The 16,319-nt window shown below is 38.1% G+C and overlaps 1 protein-coding gene across 2 annotated transcripts in view; it reads right to left on the bottom strand.

Moving 5' to 3' along the window:
* The window catches only part of LOC136874436 (HAUS augmin-like complex subunit 6), a 333,441-nt gene that overhangs the window by 266,506 nt on the left and 50,616 nt on the right, over positions 1-16,319 (bottom strand). The gene's annotated exons all lie outside the window — the stretch shown is intronic.

The following is a 16,319-nucleotide window of genomic DNA, read 5'->3' as shown; positions in this document are numbered from 1 at the left end:
AACACTGCAGAAGAGATTAGTGAAATGCTTTAAACGTAGGAAACAAATGAATTAAAAACATCTACGGAACCACTTGTTCAAACTTAGTCAAGATGAAAGTAAAGCCAATAGGCCACAGTCACATCAAAATATATTGTTAAAAAATGAAAATGAAAATGAAAAAACAATCTTGTAGCACAATAATGAGCAAATATCTCTGAAATATTCTGAAAGTGTAATAAAGGCTATCAAGATTTCTGAGCTGGCTGCAATGGAAGAGTTTCATTTATAGTAAAATAAATTCCTTGCCTTAATTAACATGTTCCCTCCCAGCCCCCGCTGCAGGTATTATGATGCAGCACAGTGATTTTTAGGTGCCACACTGACTCACTAGGTTAACATGTAACACACAGCTTGAACTTAGTTATCACTTCAGTACTCTAAACACTACAAACAATCTGAAAATTTGTACATATTTTCACAAGATAATCTATTGCCGTGGCCACCAAATTAGGCGGGTGAGGAAAACTGTGCTGTCATCAGATATGGGAATGGCGAAGCGACATATGGTCGAAAGTCGCTTATCTCCGAGCGCAGACTGGCAACGCTGATCGTACAGTGCTGTCTAGCTGATGCCTATCCGCTCCAGGCCACCTTACCCGAGTCATTCCCGGTCATGCAGCCGTTGAGCTTGTACCGTACGTGCAGTTAAAGATGGACAGCCTACAGCTTCATCCATCAAGTTCATTCCTAACTTAGCCTTTATCTCTTCATTCTGAGTACACTCCTGTCATTGTTCCCACCTGTTTGTACCAGCAATCATTCTTGCTATTTTCATGTTTGGACCTGGAAAAATTTGAAATATTTTGACTAAGTAATTTAACAGGGGAGTTTCCTCCCCTTGAGAATGTGAGGGTACTGAGCTTTTGTTCTCATCTGTTATTTATCCTGAGCTTCTGAGCTCCTCATGTAAGTTATTCAGAGCTGATGAGCTCTCTTATTATTAAGTTTTTTGAGGTCTCAAGATACACTATGTGATCAAAAGTATCCGGACACCTGGCTGAACATGACGTACAAGTTGGAGCGTTCTCCATCGGTAATGCTGGAATTCAATATGGTGTTGGCCCACCCTTATCCTTGATGACAGCTTCCACTCTAGCAGGCATGCGTTCGATCAAGTCCTGGAAGTTTGCTTGGAGAATGGCAAGCCATTCTTCACGGAGCGCTGCATTGGGGAGAGGTAGCGATGTCGGTCGGTGAGGCCTGTCACGAAGTCGGCGTTCCAAAACATCCCAAAGGTGTTCTATAGGATTCAGGTCGGGTCTCTGTGCCGGCCAGTCCATGACAGGGATTTTGTCGTGTAACCACTCCGCCAAAGGCTGTGCATTATGAACAGGTGCTTGAACGTGTTGAAGGATGCGATCGCCATCTCCGAAGTGCTCTTCAACAGTGGAGATATAGAAAAGGAGGCAAGCCTGTACGTGATTTAATAAATACACAGAGTACCAAAGTATCAAAAGATGCCGGTAGCTTCTGTAATAATTTTACACTGCACGGCTTTCCAAAATCTAGAGCCAAAACTACATGTTTATTACACACACCCTTTAGTTTCGGCCAACAGAGTATGTTAATTGCAAAATGTCTGATAGCAGAGACCGTTGAAAACATAATGGGTATCTTACCCACAGGTCAGAAGGTACATTTTGGCAGGCCGGGTTGGTTCATTACTTTTACATGCAATCCTGAGTGGTTTGAGATAAAGAAACTTTTTTTTCTTTTTACAATCTGCTTTACGTCACACCAACACAGACAGGTCTTATGGCGATGATGGGATAGGAAAGGGCTAGGAGTGGAAAGGAAGCGTCTGTGGCCTTAATTAAGGTCAAGTGCCAGCATTTGCCTGGTGTGAAAATGGGAAACCACACAAAATCATATTCAGAACTGCCAACAGTAGGGGCTTGAACCCACTATCTCCTGAATGCAAGCTCACAGCTTCGTACCCCTAACCGCACAGCCAACTTGCTTGGTATTGAACCCTTTTGGTCCATATTGAGGGATACCTACCTTTCTTACCTATCAGCAAAGTTCACGAGATCTGTCTCTTGGGTCGTACCGGGTTCTTCGTCACTTGCTGAGGTAAAGGTAGGGTTCAGTAATACTAATCTATCTACTAAATGAAACGTCTGTTTAAAAGATTCCTATTTATTCATAAAATTCTGAAGCGTTCTGATTTGTCAACTGTATCATTGAAATTAATCGTGTCCACTGGACACCACAATCATTTTTATTGCATAGAAGGTTAGAACACTGGTGTGAGCCTTTGACGTAACTGCCTGATGGGCATTCCTACTAGAAACCATTGTCTCATTTTTTTCTTTTTATTAAAGAAAGAAAAGTCTGGAAATCCGTAAATTCGGCTTCCATGTGAGACCACATGTATCATCATAGTGATTTGTTATGGTCCAGCCCTCATAACACGAACTCTGGACTCTGGGTATAATTAAGGCAGTCCAATCGGTGTGTGCCACACAGTGGTTATACGACATGGACCCTTAATTGAATCGATGTGACCTGCGTCTATGTCATGGATCGACATCTAAACTTCTAAGTTACTTTAAAGTCATTGTGGATGATGACCGCAAGGAAAATGATGGTACAGTGGCATATGGCCCTAATCTAAGTCACTGAGGTTGATGACCCCCTGACCATCCAAGTTTCTAAGCTGAAGGCTAAACACAATTAAGTTACATCAGTTGATGACCAGAGTTTCCACTTTACTATCCCCAGCACATTCACTGCTCAATCAAAGTTAAATAATACAACAATAGCAATGCTCACAAACTTTGTGGCAGTAAAATCCATTACCTTCCGATATGTCCCCTTAATCGTTACGTTAATATTTACACATCCCCCAGAAAACAAACTAAGATTTCCAGAATGCATCTCCAAGTTATTCGCTTGATTTAAAGTTATTTCAAAATGCGGTTTCACTGAATTTAATAATTAAATAAATTTACATGATTTAATGATATCTTAAAGGACAACAAATTCTATCTCCGCGGACTCTGGTTTCTTCACAAATTCCTACGCAATTGTGTTCTCACAAATTTAACATCCTGTATTGTTTATCTGCTTATTCCTACAGAGCGTTTCAACCTTAAATTGCAGTACAGCAGTAATGGGATAATTCCGTCTCTTTCCTTCTCCCACGTTTTGCGGGTAGCGCTGTCCTACTCTAATGCAGCGGGTTTGCCAAATATCCGTAAATCAGAATGTTATAGGTTAAAATGGGTGAATATCGTGTTATGTACAGAATTTCAAGGCGCATTTGCTGCCGTTAACAGATAAATGTAAAAAAAAAAAATTTAGAGTAAAAATGGTAATATAATGGAAAGTTTCGTCAAATGCAAAATCTTCAATGCATAGAACTTATCATTTCGTAACTCCTATGTTATATTCATTATTTTCCTAATTTTTTCACTGCTGGTAAAGAAACATTTCAGCTCGATGTAGATAAGTTTATTTTTAAATTTAAATGATAACAAAATGCAGTATGTGCGTTTATTTTCAGTCATGTTCAGGGAATTTTATATGCAGGCACGAAAAAGTCAGTCGCTGGCCAGCGTCTTTCCTATTGAATTTGCATGGGGAGTCAAAGCGAGGCAAATGGTCTTCAGATATGGAAGTTTTTAAAACAATCCCGAAGTTCTTATCTTGCTTAGGTCTTAATTTGTGACAGGAAGAATATCTCCTTGAATTTTGGTTTCGAGTGTGACTCGGCTGGCTGTCTGGCTGAAGCACCCGTAGTGATCTCCCAAACATGCGCTTTTAACATTTCCAGACAGTCGCATGCATTGCAGTGCTCATTTCGTCAGTAGTATGTATAATAGTGATTAAATACATATCAGTGACATATGTACAATTCTTGAGGGAAAGTGTATTTCGTTTGTGTGGTTCGTAAGTTCGTGCTCGTGCATGGAGATCTAATTTCGAAGAAAGAGTGCAGAAGGATCATGGCGTGGTTAAAGCAAAGCAAACGGTCTTCAGATATGGAAGTTATTTTTAAATCACACCTCAAGTCCTTATTTCATTATCTCTTAATTTATGACAGGGAGAACGTCTCGTTTGTTTACGTTTCACGAGTGACTCGGCTGGCTGAGCTTTTAAATATACTGACAGCCGTGTGCAGTGGTGTTCATTTAATCAGTATTATAAGATTGATTAAATAAAGATCAGTGATATATATAATATTTAATGGCATGTGGCCTCCGAAGAAGCCGAGTGCAGGTCTTTCGAGTTGACGCCGTATGGGCGACCTGCGCGTCTATAAGAATGGGGCCCTACCTGTGATGAATTCTAATGCTGAAGACGGCACACACACCCAGCCCCCGAGCCATTGGACTTAACCAATGTAGGTTAAAGTCCACGACCCGGCCGGGAATCGAACTTGGGGCCCTCTGGACAAAAGGCCAGCACGCTGACCATTTAGCCATGGAGCCGGACTCGATCAGTGATAAATGTATAGTTCTTGAGGACAAGTGGATTGTGTTTGTTGTGTTTGTGTAGTCTCTGTAGTTATCAGTTCGTGCTCGTTCTCGTGCGGGAGGTTCTTAGTTCGAAGAAAAAGTGCAGCAGGATGTACAATGGATTGTCAAATTAAAAGAAACGTTCCGCAGGTAAACTCAGGGGAAAAGAACGCAATATTATAATGAGTGTCCTGGATTATTTTTTAAAGACTATGAATATGAGCAGCGCAGTCAGTGAAACAGCTAAAGCTACAGGTTGTTCCGAAAGAACAATCTATGCTATAAGTAAGGAACACATACATGATCCTTTGCGAACTCCCGCAAAAAACAAAAAGAAAAGGACAGCAGAAAAATGCAAGGAAAATTAAATATGATGAAATTGTGCGAAGTGGAGTGCGTCGGGTGGTTCACTCTCTTTTGTTTGCTAACATAACACCGACATTGAACGTGATTTTGAGACGGGTAAATGGAGAAGATTCTTGGCCATGATTTTCCAAAACTACGTTGCATCACTTCTTACATAATATAGGCTTCCGTTATTTAAGACGGGGTAATAAAGCAGCTTTCATTGAAACCGATGAAATTATTAATTGGAGGCACAGATATCTCAGGGAGATAAAACGTTTGATTGCACAAAATAAAGCTATAATTTACACAGATTTACACAGTGACAAAATAATGGAAGGATACGACAGTGAAAAGTGCACGGCAGGCCGTCATTGAAGGGGTGAGTTCGGGACTTAGGCCACCGAAAAGCCGAGGACCGTGATTTGCCTTAGTCCACGCGGGTAATGAACATGGTTTTGTTCCAAATGCTGAACTAACATTTTTATGCCATAAAAACACAAGACAATTGGGCAAATTATGTGAACGAAGTAAAGAAAAATGAATGATATTTGTGGAAAGCAGACGAATTACAGGACGATATCGACAATGGAAAGTTTTTAATACGACTTTCTTCATCGTCCAGATCATCCTCAAGTTCAAGTTCATCTCCCGAATGCGGTTCATCCAAAGCGGGAGCATCAGGCCTTGCAGAAATGATAGAAGGTGTACGTCCAATGTCTGAGAGCAACGCCAGTGATTAAGATATGTTGTATTTATTTTACCATCCTACAAACATTCATGTATGAATGAATGAACTTACAATTACAAAATTACAAACGAAAAATGTGGAACTGTGACGCCCAGTTTGAGTCACACTCGAGCGTGATCTTCACGAGTCGATTTCGCAACAGCGCGCTCCATCTACGCTGTACTGCAATTTAAGGTTGGAACGCTCTATATTGGCTGGAAAAGAATATTACATCATTCATGTCCAGTTTATATATCCTGTTTCATGACCTCACACTTTAAATCTAATCTAACCCTAGCCATTATTAACACTTGGATACCCTAATAATCTATGTACAAACCAAAAGCAACTCGCCATATAATTACAATGTCATATCTCGTCATAACATTTTATAAAGTTTGCACACCCCTCAACAGACGAACAACCATCACTACCATCGATCTATATTTTGGACAACCCTGAATTTGGCTAATCTTGGTCATTATATTCTAAGTCCGTGGTATCAAATGCACATTACGTCCCCAATTAAACAAATTTTACAGTATCTAATATCACTCAGGTTATTACCGGATGAAAATTTAAACTAAATCCAACATTTAACGTTCTCCCCGGCCGAGAAATACAATCTCAATTCCACGCGTGTCCCGTTATATCCCCTCTGTGTTCCCCTATCAGCTGCCGGCATTTCACCCCCAACCCGCTTGGCAGTGATGTAAAACACCCGGTTCGTTCTACCTGACTGGCTTCTCAGAATGCTCCCTTTTAAACTCTGCCGACATAATTAAACAAATACGATATTCTAACCAACAAATGCACATAGATTATACTTCAAAATGCCCACAATTATTATACACGTCGCAAATTAATACCAGCGCGGATTCCTTGTATATTGCTTTCCTTTCCCAACATTATAAAATCTTCCTCGGGCTTCAGCAAGTCCCGGCTTCATTGACAGGTCTCTAACCTGATTCACAAATCTCATCTCGACTCACACGACAAAACTAACCTCTGTTTCCCAACTCACGACTATCACCGACAAAAGAACTGGAATAAAATCCTTACTAGAATCCACAACGCCTAAAACGCACAACGCATTAATAATGAATAACTTCGCATAAAATGATATCGTATTTTTAATAACTGGATTTTCACGAAAATGACTGAAAAATTCTACTAGATCTTTTTATTGTCAGTCAGACACAGTTTAAATGAGCCTAGAAAAACGTTTCACTCCGTGACCAAATTCATCACACTATACTCTCACCCGACAGCGCGCTTCCACTCGATTGAAAATGGGTAACTATGGATTTCTTATATTATTTACATCAAAATTTCAGACAGAAAAATTTTATGTCGAATGAACATCTTAATTTGACATCACAAAATATAGGCAGTAAACACACGGAAATGACGATCTACATTGGACATGATATCACTTCGAAACCCTATTTAATAACTTATTACATCATCATACGGCACTCGCCAGACTTCAAAAATTTATCCAAGTGGAAAATAAACAAATGACTCTTTTGGTCGTATTCTAACATTTACAAAAACCACATAGGGGTGACCACTGCGTCGTATATACCCCATTCAATTACACATTTTAGAGATCATGAAACAAGCCCGCCTGGTGGCCATGATCGTTAAGGCGCTGAAGTCTAAAAACGGTCTAACACCGAGGTTAGCCGGTTCGAGTCCCGTTGGTCGAAAAAATTTTCACCATCAGAATGTTGGCCGGCAGGGTAGGGGAGGTGGTGGTATACAATTTCTAATCACTAGATTGCGTGCCAAAAGCCTGGATTAAATTCCAAACCTCTCCGCAGTGCTCATATGGAGTGAGGGCATATGACGCTGTTGATGGTGATTCGTCCGTCGGATGGGGACGTTAAGCCTTGAGCAGACCCCTTGGTGCTATTCGACAGGAGTAGGCTATGTGCCGGCACCGGGTTTCACCCTCTCCCTACTATCATATATCACGTCATTCATTTCATCTCTCATTAACTCCTCTGATGAGGTTGACGTCAGGAAGGGCATCCGGTCATAAAAAACCGCCAAGACAAATTCATCTCACCTCATACCCGACCCCGTAGGGAAACGGGACAAGGGTTGGACAAACAAGAGATCATGAAACAAGATATAATAGGTAGTAAGATGGTAAGTCACATACCTTATGTTACGCCATTGGTCATCATTGGGCTCACCAGCGACCCTGGCATTTTTATTTAGCCATTTTTACATTTCTGGCTTTACAGATCATTATATTACTTCAGGTTTCCTGGAAATAAAGCATTAAAAAAATAAAAAAAATACCCTTCACTTGTTTTTGTTGGACGCACACGGTAGACTGTAATTATTGCCGCACACGACTTACTTTCTTCATCCACTCCAAATTTTATTCAGTACTTTGACCGTCCTATCTGGTACAACTATTTCCACTCGAGAAAACTATCTCCACATGGAGTCAAGACCCCAGCCACAATGGCTAGAATCTGCGGTTGAACTTAGTCTACTTTTGTCATTTGATTTCACAGAGCAGCTCAACCCTTTGTCATCCGCATCATAACACAAAATGCAGGAGAAGGAGACTTTGTCATGGCGTCCATTCATATTTATAGCAGTTACCCCCTCTCTTCGGGCATCTCCCTTTGCCGCCAAGAAAATTTCTGTAACTTTTCTGATTTAACTAAACTGTAATTACAAGAGTTCTGAAGGTGACTACATACTCGCTGCATTTCTGGCGGTAGTGTTCGTGGACATTTAAAATTTAGACATGTTCAATTAATTGGATAAATGACCTCCTCTGATAGGCACTATATTTTCGACTTGGCTTGGGCACACCATATACACGCGCTTTGAAATAGTTCACAAAATGACTTAAGATTCTTCCGCCGTTGACACGTGCGACTGATGTCACGTATCCCACAGCGTGGGAACAAAGGTAATCACCCCCTTGCCACGTGTCAATTCCATGCTATCAAGAATCAAACTTCTTATTAAATTGACAATTTATGCATAATATTCTTAGGGCACAAAGGTCATGGGTTCAGTATATATGATTTAAATGTGGTTATGGTGGATATTTTTAGACTACGCCATCAATAGACCTGTTTGTTTTTAATTGTAAAGCCAAATGCAAATGGAATACAGACAACCAACAGAACATTCCTCAAGTTCATCACATTGTATTTGTACATCAAACTGGTGAATCAAATAGCACAACTACCAACCTACACACCTACCAACTATTTACCAACTGATGAGCCCAACTTATCACACTGGGGCAAAACGCTGGCAACCACGAATGAGTTAGCTGGAAAATTTATGATGTCCAATAACGGACAAACTACGAGGGTAATAGCAAATATAAGGTCTCCTATATTTTTATAAATATAAAACTCTGTTCGTGTGGCTGTTGGTCACAATATTGTCAAAGACTATGAATACGAGAAATGTTTAAGTCGACTTCACGAATAAGTACAGCTTTGTTAAGTCGTCATTATTAGAGAAATAAATTGCTGACTATGAATACCGGCACACACACCGACACAACCGATGCAGGCCATACGGGAGCTAAATTTCATTATTCTAACTTCCACACAAGTATGCGAAAAATAATATAAACTGTTAAAAACGTACTGGAATTTCACCCCATTCAAATTTTCTAACTCAATTGAACCCATAAATATAGGAGATACGAAAAAATGTTTTAGGACCAAATATGTACAACGATAAAAGGGACATCAGATGGCTTACACCGTTTGTCCATATGATGAACTGTTTAGGAGCAGTAAATCTAGAAATGAAGGTCTGCACTTAGAAACGAGCCCATGTTTATCCGTCATCTACATATAAAATCAAGTCGGTTTGGAGCGATCTAGAAAGTGGGTGTCTGTCATTATTAATAATTTACAAATTGATAGTGACTGTCAGCAGGAGGACATCCCCTGTTGTAATTCTCCCCACATCTACTTTGACTGGCAGTAGGAATTTTGTCCTCCTCCAACTCCTGTGTATCTGGCATTAGTGAGGAGGGCCTACCATTTTAATAATTCCCTTCTCGGTTTGACTAGCAGAAGGCAAGGGAGTATGCAATTTTGTTCGAATCTCCCCTACCCGATTGTCTCCGTCAGAAGGAATTTGTGCCTGCCATTCTAAACAAATTTACACATTAAAATGTGATTGGCATTAGGCAAAGTGGCCTGGTATTATAATCAAAACTTACCAACTGGAGTGTAACTTACAGTAAGCTGACTGGCATTAGGAAGTGGGGCCTGTCATTATAATGAAAACAGCATAACTCAATTTTGATTGGCAATAGGAAAGGTGCCTGCCGTTATAGTGAAATCTCATCTGTAATGTGTCCAGAAGTAGGAAAGGGGGCCTGCCATTGTAACAAAAACTCTCCAAATTGATTCTGACCGGCAGTAGGCAAGGGGGCCCGCCATTATAATGAAACTTCCCAACTCGATTGTGAATGGCAGTAGGCAAGTAAGCCTGCCATTGTCATCACAACTCGCACCTTACACAGGAAAGAACGTATGGGGTCCTCCCATGGCGTTTCTGCGGTAATGCTAAGAGACATGCTATTTAATAAAATTCTTGTAGAAATCCATATACAATGTAGAATACCATAGTGAAGTACAGGTACATTAGCTGGTAGGGAATAAGAGAGTTGTGGTATCTTCTAAGCAAAGATGCTTGGTTAAGTATTGCTGAAGAATTCAATTCCTCAATACATACTGCAGAAAATGTAAGTAATGTTCTTATAAGGATAAAAATACTATTACAGAAGCAAAGATTTATATAAGTATTATAATACCTAGCACTAACTTGGTTGTAATTTATTATAGAGATAGGCCAAACAAATGCGAGAGGTATGGGCAAATATGAAATGCCATCACAGGAACCTCCTTTTGAATTCCACTTCACTGTAATATTTCAAATGGGTCCATAACATTTTGCAAGTATTGCTTAGGAGCACGGATTTCTTCTGAGACTTCCTCAAAATCTTCATCCATTTTATAGGTTAAGATGCAAAATAAATCAAGGGTCTCCTTGACTTGACAAAGTTCAACTTATTTCGTCACAAAAGTAGCACTTCAGCTTCATGTAGTTAGACTTTATGAAGTATAACGCTATTAAGTAGGACTCATTTCTGCCAGAATCTGGAATAAAGTTGAGATTTAAGTTCAACTTGAACGTAAGTGTACCGGTTGGTACACCTCTACGCCGCACATTTGAATTTTCCACCTTAAAGTACTCCTCTACAGGAGAAACTCTGAACTTTAACAACTGTATTAAGTTTGCTCAGAAGATGTCACTACCGTAAATTTTGTAATTACGAAGTTGTCAGTACTGTGTGGAGTTCAACTTGTTTTGTTTTCTATTGCATCAAGAAGTGTGGACATTCTCTGATAGATGTCTCTACAAAAAACTATGACCATGCACCCTGGTGCAAAGTGGAAGAACTTTATTTGAAGAAATTTTATATTCATAAGTTTGTTCTTTACTAAATTTCGTTCTTTCATTGGTGGGTTGGCAATATAAATCTTTTCTTTCTGCCAGTTTTGAACTTAGCCAATCCAGAATTTCTGTAATTAATTTTTGACCAATCGTGTCTTTCTTCTTCGGTTCGGATGTGTAACTGTAAGCTACCCAATAAACGCCTGTGGGTGTGTCTTAATTATTCATGAAAGGTCTCGAATCTTCCCCGAGAATATAAAAACTGCTGATTTTCCTGTCTCTGGGCCACTTGAACAACATCTAGCCTAGTGTATGGAAGTGTAGCAGGGGGCAGGTAGCGCATCTTCCTTCGGGCAGCAGCTCTTCACAAAGGTAATGGCCGTTTAAGATCTTTATTTTCTTGCTAGCTCAGCAGTTTAACCCTTGGGGAAAGTCCGAAACCTTTTTATTATGTAACCTATCTCTTAAACATGTAAAATTTTGTAAATCTTCATATAACTTTAACTGAAAATCGGGCATAGAGAGTGCTTTACCCTCTCGAGCTCCCCTTCATCTTGGTTTGAAGTGACTACGTTTTGTAACTGTTTTTCCTTATGTAATGTGTTAAAGCAATTTCTATACGAGTCACCTCAGTAGCTTGGGATTATCCCGTTTTCTTCGGCCTAGGGCCCTTTAAGGGTTTTTTTTTTAGTTCATTATATTGGAGCGCAGTGTGCCTTCATTCATTTTGTGTTTGGGCCAGTTATTTAACCTGTTCCTTTTCTATGAAGGCTCCCGTAGGTTGGGTATTAAATACCCCTGTATAAATCAGTTTTCACATCACAAGTTGTGCCTTGAGAGGCCAGTGTTTGTAAGTTGACGTTGCCTTAAGTAGACAGTAAGAAACTGAGAGCCTATTAGCTCTTTTCCAAGTTTTGTAACTGTAAAGTGTGCCTCTGGGAGGCTAGATATTGTGATTTAGGGAGCTAGTGCTCTTGAATTAGGGGATTTCAGTTCCCTCATTAAATAACATCTCTTCCTTTCATAAAATTGTAAAATTAGGGGCTTAAAGCCCAAAGTGTTAAGGTTCTGAATCTGAAACTGTTTATTTCTTGGCTGACAATATAACAGTAACCCTGTTTTCCTTCCTTTAATCTTTTAGAGCTGGATGTGACATACAGTCCGTGCAGCCGCGTAATAATCGTAATAAAAAATTAAATCACTGTGAAGGGTAACACTCATTCAACCTTCAAAAGTAAAAGCTCTTTCTTATGGTACCTTAACTGAACAGAAATGATATATAATTCTGTAAAAGAACTACACTGAAGGAAAGAACATATTTCAAAGTTAGTTTTTACACATTTTTATATGTTTTGCCAACTACAAATTGTAAGTTTAAAAACTGTGACATGTAGGAACTTTTTCAATGCCATATCCATGATCAGTGAACACAAATTACATTAAAATAGTTATTATTGTCCTTGTTATGAAAACCTTGTTGAGTAGTGTTAATAATAATAATAATAATAATAATAATAATAATAATAATAATAATTGTACCGGGCGGTACACCTCCACGCCGCTAATTTAAATATTGCGCCCGTTGAAACTCCTCTACAGGAGAAAGCCTGAACTTTAACAAACTGTATTAACTCAACGGTTTCTCGGAAGATGTCTCTACTGTAAATTTGGTAATTTTGAAGTGTTCTGAACTGTGTCTATTTCGAATTGTGTTTGTTTTGCCCTGTATCAAGAAGGGTGGACATTCTCTTCTAGATGTCTCTACAGAGAAAAGACTACGATTGTGCACTCTGGTGCGAAGTGACGGGACTGGTTTTTTTTTTTTTTTTTTTTTTTTTTTTATTTAAAGAAACCTTGTATCCATAAGTTTGTTCGTTGTTAAATTTCTTTCTTTCAGTTTTGGGTTGGCAATATTGATCTCTGTTTCCGCCAGTTTTGAATTCAGCCAATCCCGAATTTTCTAAATTAATTTTCCTCCAATCCTAGGTTTCTTGTTCATGTTGTGGGTAACTTTTGGTGTTAGCCAATAAAGCGAAAGGGTGTGTCTTCTCATTCCTGAAAGGTCTCGAATGTTCCACGAGGGTATATAAACTGCTGATTTTCTTGTCTCCACGCCACCTCAGTAACATCTTTCACAGTGTGTGAATATGTAGCAGGGGGCGGGAAGCGCCTCTTTCTTCAAGCAGCAGTTCATCTACAAGGTAATGGCCTGTTAACATCTTCATTTCTTGCTAGCTCAGCAGTTTAACTCTCGGGGAGGGTTCGAAGCCTTTAATATGTAACCTTTTCCTTTGAAAAGTAAATGTCCTTTCTGTGCATGTAAAAACTTCAAATCTCTTTTACTATAATGCAGGGATAGAGAATGCTTCACCCTCTCGAATTCCCCTTCATTGTGAATTTGAGGTGACTATGTTTTCGTAACCGTTTTTCTCTTCCTTCTTAAAGTCTTAAACTTATTTTGCTGACTAGTCACCTCCATAGATTGGGATTAGCCCCTGTATTATCGGCCTAGCGCCACATAGGTTTTTAGACAAAAACGTTGTGTAGGAGTGCAAGTTATCGCCTCCATTCTATTTACATAAAATCAGCTTCATGGTCCGTATCGCACTTCAATAGATTCACAATTAAGTATTTAATTTATTTTCCACCTAGTTGATACAATGATTGCTTAAGGCAATTTTTAATGGTCAAAAGGGGCACATGTTTCGTATATTATCAACATCTTCAGCCACATAACACTGTTTAGATGAAAAATATATAAAATTGACAAAGTAATGCTTTAGAGGAAGTGTCCTTAAAATTAACATAAGATTGACAAGATTAAAACAAACAAATAACTCAAGAGAAAATATATAAATTATTTCTACAATAGAAAGCAGTCGTCAAGGAAACACTTGTACAATATTCCATAGAGAAATTGTCCTAATAAATATTCTTTTCTTAATAATTCATGAAAAAAGATAAATTTATAAATTAAAAATTATACAATTTATAAGTAATTATCGAAACGAAGAAATCCTGATATCACAGTGCGGCTCTTATTATTAATGTAGAAGAAAATATAACTAATTCCTAGTTGTCAAATCTTATTAAGCCTGCTTTCCTTTGGAACAGTAACTCCTGTCATTCTTTCACAGTTTGCGCCGGGTGTAATATTGATGATGCAATCTTCCTTGCTCTTGAACCTGAGGAGGTGGAGGAGCGGGGGATATAGGTGTGTCAAGAACTTCCTTGCTGTCACCTATAGCTTCAACTGAGGAGGAACAAGTTGTAGGGCTATCTGTAGGTGGAGAAATTCCAATTCTTTTTTCGTGATCCTTCTCAAGCATTTTCAAATATACTAGAATTTGATAATATAATGGATTCTTATATTCTACAGCCTCATTAAGGTTATCATTTTTCTTTACAAGTTGGTCTAGATGAATGTACAGGTCTTCATATGTGTTCATTAAGCTGCCCTTTTTTAACTTTTTTATGATGGTCAGGTCTTGTTCTATGTTGGTAAATTTATGACCTGTGGCAGTCATGTGTGATCCCATTGCTGAGAATCTTCTATGTTTTTCAGCATTCACATGTTCCAAATATCTAACTTTAAAATTGCGGCCAGATTGTCCTATGTATGTATTCTTACATTCAAAGCATGTGAGTTTATATATTCCGGAATCAAAAAATTTATCTTTTTCCGAGAGATTTATTGTATCGTGGTTGAAAATACTATGTTTCATGTTGTTATTGGTGGAAAATGCAATTTTGAAATTTTTTCTCTTAAATAAATTTGTTATTACATGAATGTTTGGATTATTATATGTGAACTTGATATATTTTTCAGTTTTACTAGGTTCGACTGCTAATTTAGATTGTTGCTTCTCCGAAAATTTATTAATTATTTTATCAATCATGTTATTGTTGAAACCATTCAAGAGGGCTTGTTGTCGGATAAACAACAGTTCTTTATTCCTTTCAGATTTGGATAAAGGAATACTAAACGCTCTGTTAACGTAACTATAATATGCTGATCTTTTCTGTGCCTCAGGGTGTAACGAGTTGTTCTTGATAGTGGTCAGTGTGAAAGTGGATTTTCTGTGTATTTTGAAAGAAAATCCTTTTTCTTCTCTTGTTGTGACTATGTCCAGAAAATTCTGTGATTTTTCAACTTCTTCTTCTAAAGTGAATTTTATAATGGAATCCAAATTATTCAATATATTTAAAACTTTATTGCTATCGGTGAGTCTGTTATCTATTATAGCGTAAACATCGTCCACATAACGTGTCCAAAAATCCAAACCCTCTATTTGATTAATAATTTTCGTGTGTTCCAAATAGTCTAAGTATATATTAGCCAATATTCCTGATGCTGGGGCTCCCATTGAGAGTCCTTTTTGTCGGTAAATTTTATTATTAAACGTAAAATAATTTTGATTTAACACGAATTTTAAAACATTAATAAAATCTTCAATTTCTGGTATGCTTACTAATTTGTTCTTCGTTAAATTCTTCTTAATGATTCTGATAGTGTCTTCTATTGGAATGTTTGTATACATGTTGGTTATGTCAAACGAACATGTCGTGTGAGATGATCCAAGTTTAAAATCTTTAACTTGATTGCAAAAATCCACTGAGTTTTTGATAGGTGTTTTACAATGAAATACGTATTTACCTGATAAGAAATTATGTATAAATCTAGAAGTTTTATAAATGGGGCTATTTTTGAAATTTATGATAGGTCTAATCGGTTCTCCCTGTTTATGTAATTTCGGTAGTGCTCTCGCAGTCGGGAGTCTAGGGTTCATATTTATTAATGTTTGCACATCATGTTCATTAAACAAGAAAGACATGCTTTTTAATAGTTTTTTAAGATCCCTCTGAATACGTGATGCCGGGTCTTTATCAACTGTACTAAACGAATTGTTATTAAAAAATGTTTCTGTTTTTTCAATATAAACATTTCTATCTAGGGCCACAACTGTTCCTCCTTTATCTGCTTTTGTGATAATTAAGTTATTTCGTTTGATTTTTTGTTTCAAGTTATTAACCGCCTTGTTGGTGCCTCGAAGTGATTGTAAACCTTTTAATAAAATAGGAATTTTCTTCTTAGCTTCATACCTTATGTCATTCTGTAAGTCTACAGGTAGATTCTGTATTGCTGTTTCTGTTTCAGCTAATGTGGTGATTAAATCATAACTTTTATTTGAACTTGGCCAATTGAAATTAGGGCCTTGACTTAAAATAGAGGTTTCTTCTTCATTAAATTCTATCTCAGACAAGTTTTTAAT

The sequence above is a fragment of the Anabrus simplex genome, chromosome 5 (genome assembly GCF_040414725.1).
Source record: "Anabrus simplex isolate iqAnaSimp1 chromosome 5, ASM4041472v1, whole genome shotgun sequence".
NCBI lineage: Eukaryota > Metazoa > Arthropoda > Insecta > Orthoptera > Tettigoniidae > Anabrus > Anabrus simplex.
The sequence above is the reverse complement of the archived record's forward strand: the minus strand, read 5'-3'. Positions and strand labels throughout refer to the sequence as shown.